The sequence below is a fragment of the Terrapene carolina genome, unplaced genomic scaffold (genome assembly GCF_002925995.2).
Source record: "Terrapene carolina triunguis isolate 2854851 unplaced genomic scaffold, T_m_triunguis-2.0 Scaffold629, whole genome shotgun sequence".
NCBI classification, from domain to species: domain Eukaryota; kingdom Metazoa; phylum Chordata; order Testudines; family Emydidae; genus Terrapene; species Terrapene triunguis.
The window spans coordinates 9,389,712-9,401,074 of NW_020664980.1; the positions used below are offsets into that span (position 1 = coordinate 9,389,712).

The window sequence follows — 11,363 nt, forward strand, 5'->3', positions numbered from 1 at the left end:
CCTGCCGCGTCAGCAGGTAAATAAAACTGGCCCGGCCCGCCAGGGTGTTTACCCTGGCGAGCCGCGTGCCGAACGTTGCCGACCCCTGGTCTAAACAAAAGTAACATATAGTGCTGCTGCTATGTCTGTATTTCCGGATATCCTGGAAACAATGGTGGTGCCATGTGAGAGACAGAAGGCAGGATAAGCACAGCACCTTGAATGCTGAATTTACTTTGAATTCACTTTCCTTTTCTGTGTTGAAATACACAAATTTCCAAAACCTCTTTAAATAAAACATGCGAAAATATATTGAAAGGCCAAGGGAATGAAATAGATGAAGACTTGATATCCAAAGCAAAGGGCTTCTACCCTATTTGATTTATATATAATATATACATAATACGAAAGCTAAGGATTTTCAAACATCACAGGAAGATGTTTCAAGCATGACTTTAAAGGTCTAGCCTTTTGCTTTGAGAGAGAAAGAACATGGAACAATGCAGAAAAGAATTATATGGGAGTTTTATTTTAAACACATTAGGCCTGATTCTGATCTTTTTTTCACATCAATATAAATGTGGAGTTCGTTTAACAAGGGTGAAAGAAAAATCTGAATCATTGGTTTTAAAAGGATAAGAATCAAACCCAATGTTTGTACAATAAAACTTCAATGCAATTCTCCTGTACAGTGAAGTTACCATTACACAGTGTAAGCAAGGTCAGAATCAGGCCAAGTTCAAGAAGGTCATTGAAAACACTATATTCTGTGAATCATTTACTCAACTGATTTTCACAACATTATTCTAATGAGAGAGGCGTAAGGATTTTCTAATAAAAATGGGTACAGATATTTAATAACTGATTGCAAGCTCTTTGGGGCAGAGACCGTATTTTTGTTCTGTATTTGTACAGCCCCTAGCACAGTGGGGGCCTGGTCCATGGCTAAGCACTACGATACTACTAGTAATAACAAGAATAATAAAAAAGATTAAGGGCTTGTCTAGATGGTGCCTTAGTCTACATCAGAGGGGTGTAAATTCCTGTGCTCACCAGAGCGTTGTGCACTAAGTAGCCAACGTGGACCCTGCTGCTGTGCACTAAAAGTTCCCTAATGCATGTTAACATAGTACTGTTTGAAATGGGACTACGGTAATGCGCACTGGGGAACTTTTAGTTCGTGTCAGCACGGTCCTCGTGGGTATGCTGGTACACATTAGAATTTACACTCCTATTGATGCCGACTACAGAACAGCGTAAACAAACCCTAATATTTAGGGCCTGATCCAAAGACTCACTGAAGTCTATCGGAAGGCTCCCATTGACTTCAGGCAGTTAATGACTGAACTGAAGTTAAAATCCTGGGCTCAAGAGATAAAATATAACCCAGTGGCTCTCAAATTTTTTACTGGTGACCCCTTTCACGTAGCAAGCCTCTGAGTGTGACCCCCCTTATAAATTAAAAACACTTTTGTATATATTTAACACCATTATAAATGCTGGAGGCAAGTGGGGCTTGGGGTGGAGGTTGACCGCTCGCGACCCCCCCATGTAATAACCTCGTGACCCCCTGAGGGGTCCCAACCCCCAGTTTGAGAACCCCTGGTATAACCAGTGTTGTTAATAGTGCCATTGCCTCAAATGTTTAGTACACTGTTGTTCAGTTACTTTAACAACAAGCAGAATATCTCGTCTGTGCCAACTTGACTGATAATGGATATAAGGAACCTGATTCAGGTGTAAATTAGTTGCCAGTGGTGCTGGAACAATTTTTAGAGTGGGGGTGTTGAAGGCGGAAACCATGTATTTGGGTTGTTATTACTACTTCAAGCCAAGGGGTGCGACAGCATCCCTAGGTCCAGCACCTATGGTAGTTGCTCCAGATTTATCTGCAAATCAGACATGACAGGGATCTCATGGAGTAATAGAAGGGGAGAAGGAGCCAAAAGATGTAGTGATAGCCCTGGCACTCCCAACCAGTGCAGTTTAAAGGGAGGAGCCATGTGGCTCAGTTGGCAGGTGAGGTGTATTTTAATTTCTCTCTCACCCTCAATGCTCATCCTCCATGGTTCTCTCCCGTTCTCACAGGAGGACAAAGGAAATGCAAACCATAAATATTGTCGGAAGTCCTTTTGGAGGGAGACCTTCCAGAATCCTCTTCTATCTTCCTCTTTTTACTCACCTCTAGTCTCATTACAGTGCCCCTCCTGACACAAGAGGGTTGGATGCAACGAATCAAAGCTAGTTGAAGTAATTACTCTTTGAACATTTTTGAAACCATCTTTCTCAGCGCACAGTGTATTTCTTAGGTTTTCCTGCTGATTAACCCTGAGCCTCCCACCTCCTGCTGTCAGAGTGACTGAATGCTACAGATTAGGTAGATAACATTTCTCTTGAGAACACACAAATGAAAAGAGAAAGTCTCTTTTATCCTCTACGCATTCCTCCAGTGTGATGCAGTTTCAGAAGCGATGAGTACATTGTCTCTATGCAAATGAATGGAGATATTCCTCAAAAAGCACGGGGCAAAATAGATCATTTTCCCCACCACACAGCTTTTTAGAAAGCATCAAACTTTTTCGGTTTCACCTAGGCTGTGCACCCAGGGCCACTGAATGGGAGTTTTGCCATTGACCTCACTGTGAGCAGGACTGGGCCCTTATTGTCCAAAACATTTCAGAACCCTTTATTGCTGGGTGTCTTTGAAGGACAATGCTGATGGTCATTTCCATTCATTCTCACTGATGTTTTCTGGTTTTACTTTTGAATCCACAACAAAAGTGCAGCACGTGTCCTTTCTTTATGGTTTACCAAATGTGGTGGGACTAAAGTTGCCCATACACCCAGCACCGACGAGAGATTCAGCCTTGGTCCCTATGACACGGTACTGTTAGCAGCTATAAATAAAGCCCCTTTTGGGAGCCAGCACCCATTGAGAACACACCAGGCACAAGTTGGTTTTGGAAGGTTAGTGCGGGTCACTTGCACCTGTAGGGAATCTGGTGAGCTAACGAGGTGATTAGGTCACCAGCTGGACAGCTCGGAGAAGAAAGCAAGCAGTATAAAAGACTGAGCCAGGCAACAGGAAGGAGCCCCTTCCATCTGCAGCTATGTTGTATTAGACCTGGAGCCTAAAGGAAGAAATAATAATAAAGACACTCGATGAAGGTACCTGGTAGACTGTGTGTGCTGTTTAGTCACCAGAAGGGCTTACCAGTCAGGGTTTCCAGGCTGGAGGGGAAACCTGTTTGCAAGTGGGGGCTTGTCTGTGATACACCTATCAGCTAGAGCCAGGAAGGTTTGAGAGGTGGCCTATATGAGGACAGGTTGAGCCCAAGAAAAGATGGAGGAGCTGATACAGGGGCTAGCTTAGCAGCAGAAAGAGATGCAGAGGATGCTGCAGGCATTCCGGCAGACAGCTGGGATGGCAGGCACCAGGCAGAGCACCAGCGAGCGTTTCAAGAGTTTGTGAAGACAGAGACGCAGTACAGCAGCACTTACAACATTTGATAAGTCCTACTGTGGGGAACAGAAAGTTGAGGTAGGGCTGCAGCTCTGGACTGGGCCCTGGAGATGACGCCAGTGCAGTCTTACTGACTTTTGAGAGAACAGCTACTGGCCCAGTCTAGGATAAAGGGTTATGGGCCATATGGTTAGCCCCTTATCTGGCAGGAGAAGCCCAGGCTGCTTACAGGGTGTTAAGCAAGGAGAATGCCAAGAACTACAATGTGTTAAAGACTGCTATATTGGACCATGCAGGCTTGTCAGCTGGAAGGAACAGACTGATATTTAGGGCCACCAGGTGGACTTATGGGGTACAGCCTAGAACCTTTACACAGAAGTTGACTGACTGAGCCAACCAGTGGCTGAGGTTAAGGAGGCAGGATGCGGAAGCAGTCATGGATGCCATGATCTTAGAACAGTTTATGCTCTGCATCTGCCTGCTTGCTTCTGCGGAGCAGGCTGGTTGAACAGCAGTGGTTACGGGAAGGAGAAACTCTAGGCATTGAGTGCATACAAGGGGAGAAAAGAACTCAGTCCCATGAGAGGTATAGGGAGGTTCAGGTGGAAAAGTGTTGGAGTTGTGAAAACTTTACCTTATCCCATGGTCTTAGGGTTGGAACCCATTCCCTTTAAGTAGGTGAAGGGAGGCCATGTGGAAGGAACCTCAATGGATGGCAGAGAAAGCAGAGGCTAGGGTCAAAAAGATAAGAGCCCACAAGTTGAGATACAAGTAAATCCTAGATAGATACTAACAGGCCAAGAAAGTGGGGCCCAAGTAGGAAGTGCCAGCGCAGAGGAAAAGCTCTAGAGAGTACAACCTAGGCAGATATTAACAAGCTGAGAGAGCAGAGCCCAGGTGGAGAATACTGGCATGGAGGAGACGTGAGTGAAAGAGCAAGGGTCACCTTGTACAAGGACAACAGTGGAAGGCAAGCCCACTATACCTCAGTTAGAAGGCCCAGAGGAGTGAGAGATCCATGAGAGATCCCTAATACCTACGGGGGAACATCAGATCATCAGACTGTGAGGTGCTGGTTGGGGAAAGAGCCCTAGTGAGCGTTGAAAAGGATGGGATAGATCAAGGGCAAAAGACTGCACGATGTCCATTGTGTGATGACCTGTGGGCCAAAACACCTAAACAGTGTTTATTCTGTGGATGGAGAATGGAAGACCCTCACTGATGGTCCACGAAAAGTCATACTAAGGTGGTGAGAGTTTGCTGCCCCTACAAGGAAGACAGAGCATGGGCAGGGAAAAACTGAGCCCCAGTGGAAAGGCCGGGCCCTATCTAACTAGAGAAAACACATGAAGGGGAGAGGTATGTGAGAGGGTGCTGTTAGCAGCTGTAAAGAGAGCCCCTTTTAGGAGGCAACAATGGGTAGTTAGAGTAGGAGGGAGTTAGGTAGACAGATTGGTTTTGGAAGGTTAATGGAGATCACTTGCACCTGTAGAGAGTCTGATGAGCTAATGTAGTAATTAGGTCACCAACTAGATAGCTCAGAGAAGAAAGCAAGCAGTATAAGAGACTGAGACAAGGTGCAGGAAGGAAGCCCTTTCCGTCTGCTGCTACACTGTGTTGTCTCTGGAGCCTAAGGCAAGAAATAATAATAAAGATACTTGGGGTGGGTACTCTGGTTGAGTGTGCATTCTGTTTAATCCCCAGGAGGGCTTACCAGCCAGGACTGGAGATGGTACCCATTTACAGTCCCATTGACCTAGAGTAAAATATTGCATTTCTAACAGCTATTTTCTTTTGTTCTCACTTTGTGCCATCCAGGCATGGACATAATCCCATTCCATGCACAGAAACATCCTGCTTCTGTGTCCTGGGTACACATTCACTTTATACGCTCTGTCCTGTGAAGATGAATTGTTAGGTAGCTTGGGAAAGACGCATTATGTCACTATGCTAGATCCCACAGAAGGGTATTGGCAGACTCCTGTTACCCTGGAGTCAGGGAGGAACATGCTTTTTCCACACTCTATGAATAGTTCCTCGTCTGGACAATGCCATTTGGCTTTCATGGTGCACGCAAATTTCCCCCGATGATGGATCAAATCCTTCAGCCTCATAACCAATATATGTTGCATACCTTGATGACACGGACATCAACACATTGACTTGAATACTCATCTACAGAAGATAGCAACCATATTGCAATCCCTAACGGAGGTAGACCTACTAGCAAACCCTGCTAAATACTCCATCAGAAAGCATGAAACCTATCACCTAGGGTATCCCCTCGGAAAAGGCCAAATCTGGCTGTCATTGAGCAAAATCTGATGGATGGGCCTTCCCTTAACACAGAAAAGCAGTGGGAGAATCCCCAGGTTGTTACTGAAGGTTCATGCCAGGGTTTGTCACCACAGCAATTCCGCTGTGAACCTTACCCAGAATAAAGCCCCCAGACAACTTTACTGCTTGAAAACCTGTGAAATAGCCTTTTTATCTCTCTGAGACATTGAGTAGCCTGCAAATGTTACATGAACTAATTTTATCAAGGGATTTATACTTCAGGCCAACACCGCTGAATTTTGCTGTGGGGCAGTACTGTCCAAAGAAACAGAGAGAGGCACACCCACTGCTCTTCCTAAGCTGAAAGCTCTTCCCTCAAGAGACAGTCTACATTGTAATCAAGAAGTGTCGCTGTGAAATGGGAAGCTGATAACTTCTTTTCAAGACAATCTTCAGAAAATTTCCACTCAGAGTACGCTCAGACTGACCAGCGGAGGATTCAAGATCTTGTTGCATAACAGAAGGGGGGAAACTTCAAAAACCTATATAAACCTATGAAGGAAAAGGGATGAGGGCTAACTCTGGAACTGCCAATGAGTGCAGTTTGAAGAAAGGGTCTTTATGCCCCAGGAGCCGTGGTCCTGTTAGATTCAGCCTGATTCATAACTTCTGCTATTGTTCTGGATTTGCAGACTAATCCCTGTTTGATCACGTTTTTGTATCCAACTTTTCCTACCTGCTCAGGCAGAGAGTGGGAAAGGGACTGTCATGTCAAAGTTCTGCACCCATGAAACTGAGGTCAGATTCAAGTGCCTGAAGGAGGCACTCACAAGCTTTGCAGCTGTAGTTCACTGTGGATGCAACTCTATCTGTGGAACCTGTAGACAGGACTTGTAGACAGGATATTTTTACTGCCATGTTGCTGTCAACAATATCCTGCCGCCTTTTTGCCTCTTACAGAAAGGTTATTTGACTGAGGAGGAAAGCCACAGTCTGTGTCCCTCTGGACTGTCTCCTCAGACACTTTGCACTGGGGAATGTTGTTGTGTATTTGCTTTCATGGTACATGACTTGAACTACCATGAGAGGCAAAATCCACATCTGAACAAAAAATGCTTTTGTGGAGGATTTTTTTCAACCTTTGTTTCCTGCTGTGGTCTGACAAAACAATGATAAACATTAATCACTTCAGAGGAGCTTTCACGAATTTCCCCACCATGAAGGAAAAGCCACTTCACTAGGTGACTCAGTTACGTATTTGATTCTTCCAAATGCAGTCCAAACTTAGAGGGAAAAATAGTGGGCACTTGGTATCAGTTTAGTAGCAGGGTTTTTCCCCATTAGAAAGGGAATTTTGTGCAAGACTCAATTTAAAGGAGTGTCTGCCTGCTCTTCTGTCAACCATCAGACTGCATTGCACTTGAACACCAGAATGCTGTCATACATAGTCTTCTGTTGTGGCCTGCTCTGTGTGCAAGCACAAGTGTATTGCGGAGTCGATGAGATTATTAGGAATACACATGAGCTACTTGTAAGTGATGTGATTATTTAGTATTTTGTGTAAAAATAGATGTTTGCAAATTATAAAATGATAGTAATTGTGGATCTTTCACTCATTATCATTTTAGGCAGAAAACTTTGAAACCTGCGACTGTAGTCTGACTAATGTAAGTGGCTGAACTCTCTCTTTGAACTCGATTACAAAATTCAATTGCAATGTGTATGCAAAATATTTACTAGGCTGGTAATACTGAATTGTAATGATTATTCTTTTCATTTTCAGTCATGTTTATGTCTTCCCATTTCTTGGGTAAGTAAATATGCCAGATTTCGCTTTAAATACTGCAAGTGTGTAAAGTGTTCAGTTTGCATATTTTAAATTGCTTTCTCTTGGTTTTTAAAAGTTTGTGAAGAAGTTTCTTAATATATGAGCAACAATGAAACATATAAGGCTCGATCTTGCCTCCACTGAAATAAATGGCAAAAAAGCTCTTCTAATGTTAGTGGAGCTGGATCAGGTGCATAATCAGTTAAAAGTTCTTTATGGGTCAGATTTACAAATGTATTTAGGTACCTAAAGATGTAGACAGGCACCTATCTGCAATTTCAATAGGAATTAAGTGCCTACCCTATTAGATGCTTTTAAAAATCCTACCAGGTGCCTATCTGAATGTTGGGGTGCCCAAATACCTTTGTAAATCTTGGGAGAGAGGCTAAGTGATTAGAGATTGAGACTCCTGATGTGAGGGTTAAGCTGCAACACCAGGCCTCCATATTTTTGAAATATCCACAGATATGCTAAACATTAATTTTAGCCTGGATTATGTTTGAGTGCATATATCTTAAATTTTCAGGTATCCAAGTCTTAAGTGAAATATGGCACTGGTTTCTTACTAAAGATAGGATGCTTTTCTGTTTTAAAAACTAGCCAAAGTTCTTCAGTCAGTGTGCAATATAATTCAACCTTAATTATTTCAGTTGTGACATTCTGCTATGTTAATGAATTAGCGCTTCTCCTTTCTTGTGATGAGTATAGCTTAAAGTAAATGTAATCCAGCCTACTTCGATTTTCTATAATATGTTCTTCATTTACCAGACTGGTTGTGAAGTGTCGTGCTTTGTGGATGGATTTAAAAGAATGAATGAAACACTGCAAGTTGGTTTCAGCGTGAGGGATAAGATTCGTCACGTTCATCGATCGCTTTCGCTACTGCAGAAAAAAAAGTGCAAAAATGTAAACATTTCTTTTATTATTTTCTCTCTTTTACATAAGATTTTGAACCTAAATATTTTATAATTGTTTGACTAAATTTCTTGTGCCAGAGAATAGCAAACCCTTTGCATAGGTGCCCAACTTTAAGACGTGTCGTCCAGCTGTGGGAAAGAGGTGTGAAAATTGGCAGCCCCTATTTTGGCCCCTTTCAAAACCACAGAGAGGATTTTACATGGTCCTTCATTGACAGAAGACGCAGAAAGGTGTTCTGGAGTGACACCTATATGTGACAGGAGATGATCCACATATCAGAGCATGTGTCTCCTGACTCAACAATGACATCTGTGCATGGACCCTTATATAGATTTTTCAGGCTCCTAAAAGGACAAATCTTCATGGTTCTGGGGATACCCCCGGGAGCTGCTGCCTGCCAGAATTTGGGCATATATTTCAATGCTGATTTGGCAATTTGATTTTTTAAAGTATTGATGTGTAAAGAAAAAAAAAAACTTGCTGTGGTTTTGATTTACACTTAGATAGCTCAACTGACAATTCCTGGATGATCAGGAGCAGTATTACTAGAGCTCTGAAAACAGTTCAGTGGAGCTATCCTGGCCAGGCTTCAGAGCCCAAACTCCAGCCTGAGCCCAAATGTCTACATAGATATTTTTAGAACCATAGCACAAGCCTGAGTCTGTCAACCTGGCTTCTGAGACTCGTTGCCACAGGCTGCCACTCGCTGTGTAGATGCACCCAATGAGGTCTGTGCATTTTTAGTACAGTAGTAGGTGAAGGGTATACAGAGGGAAAAATAAGAGTTCACCTGAATTCCCCTTTTCTGGGGACTCAGGATTCATGAACCAACTGTTGGCTAGAAGGGTTTCTGTCTGTAGAGGGCTGGCCAATATGAAATTTATGACAGGTGGTAACAATATGCAGTAGCCCTGTCATTCCCAGGATATTAGAGAGACCAAGTGGGTGAGGTAATATCTTTTATTGGACCAACTTCTGTTGGTGAGAGAGACAAGCTTTCACAGAGCTCTTCTTCAGGTCTGGGAAACTTACTCAGGTTGTCACAGCTAAATACAAGCTGGAACAGATAGTTTAGCATAAATAGTTAGTGCATATTTCAAGGGATCATTCAAGGTGAAGTTAACGTTATTCTACAACCCACTAACAGCTCCCCCACAGCTGCTTTCCATCCCCTCCTTCCTCTTTCCTTCCTATGATCTTTCACCTTGAATGGTCCCTTGAAAAAGGTGTTAACTACTCATGCTAAACAATCTGTTCCATCTTGTATTTAGCTGTATGCTGTGTAGTTGTAGCTGTGTTGGTCCTTGGTAGTTAGGCTATGTCTACACTAGGGACCTTACAGCTGCACAACTGTACTGATGCAGCTGCGCTGTTGTAAGATCTCCCGTGTAGCCGCTCTATGCCGATGGGAGAGAGCTCTCCTGTTGGCATAATTAAACCACCCCCAATGAGCAGCGGTAGCCTATGTTGGCAGGAGAAGCTCTCCTTCTGTCTACACAGGTGCTTCTGCCAGTGTAACTTATGTTGGTCAGGCATGGGTTTTTTTTCACACTCCTGAGCGACATAAGTTTTACCGACAAAAGTGCTAGTGTAGACATAGGTTTAGAGAGACAATGGCTACACTATCGAGCTTATAGCACTGATGCACCTTTTTTTGTCTCTCAGGTGGTAGTGATGGCAGTTTAGCCCAAAGTAATGTGCAGCATTAAAAGAGGATAGTGGAAACTCTGTTGGATTAAATCAATAGTTCCAACAGTTCCAATGTGAAAATAATTAGATTGCTAATAGCTTTTCCTGGATGTCCGGGAGAAAGAATAGTTGTCATAGGATATTGATTAAGGGAAAGAAATTATTTCAAGATTTGAACTTGATTTGTGGTCATGAGCCAGATGTTGGTCTGAAGCTCACAGTAAATATAGCTGCATAAATACAATTTTTAAAAATCCATTGGTATCCATAGGACAAAAATAGTGGCTAGATTAGAACATATCAGTTGAGGAAATGGTCAAATCATTGAAACTGCCAGAAGAACTAGGATTTGTCTTCACGTAGAGCTCTACTTTTCACCACTGTAGTGCTTTAGCGAAGATGTTACTACGCCGACTGGAGAACATAATTAATCCACCTCTCCAAGAGGCGGTAGCTATGTCGATGGGAGAAGCTTTCCTGTCAACATAGCATGGTCTACATGGGGAGTTAGGTTGGTATAACTATGTCGGTCGGGGTGTGGATTTTTCACACCCAAGTGATGTAGATATACCCATATAGATCTGTAGTATAGACCTGACCTTAGGGAGCTGCGGAAAGAATTAAGGTGATACATTCTGATAGAACCCATCACCATCTGCACCCTCAACCAAACCCCCCTTATCACACATGTCTTTATTCAGAGCCTAAGCACTTAAACCCACAATGTTGAAGTAGGGATTTATTTTTTCTTTCCATTTTTTGTTGTTTGTTTAATTGCCTTTTTTTTTTCCTACCACAGCTCCTGTCCTGTAGAGGACCCTGTCACACAAATTCCACTGGGAACATAGAGAAATTCTTAACACTCGTCAAAACAACCTTTCAGCAAGTGAACAAGAAGAAAAGCGGGAAAAAATGACAAAGGAGAAAAAATGTTATTTATTGTATTTATTATCTAAATAAAACATGAAAGACAGTAATTTGCTAAAAACAATAAAATTATATTTTACATGAACATCAATGACTTTCAAGCATCCTTTTTTTACACTTTTTTTTCCCAGTGGCACAAAAGAATTTATGTCTGGTCATATGGAGGCTTGGGCCCAGATCCACAAAACTATTTAGGCTCCTAACTTCTATTGAAATCAATAGAATCCTTGATCCTTAGCTAAACCAAGCTAATGTTCAGCACAGCTAAGGTGGTGGTGAGAG

General features: G+C 42.8%; 1 protein-coding gene across 2 annotated transcripts in view; it reads left to right on the forward strand.

The window, feature by feature from the left end:
* SLC25A48 (solute carrier family 25 member 48) overlaps positions 1-11,072 on the forward strand; it is a 48,557-nt gene extending 37,485 nt beyond the window's left edge. For both annotated transcript variants that reach the window (XR_003370176.1, XR_003370177.1), the window contains 4 exons: positions 7,348-7,386; positions 7,503-7,529; positions 8,316-8,453; positions 10,954-11,072. The gene's annotated coding sequence lies outside the window, so the exon portion shown is untranslated. The remainder of the gene's footprint in view (positions 1-7,347; positions 7,387-7,502; positions 7,530-8,315; positions 8,454-10,953) is intronic.
* Positions 11,073-11,363: the final 291 nt, after the last annotated feature.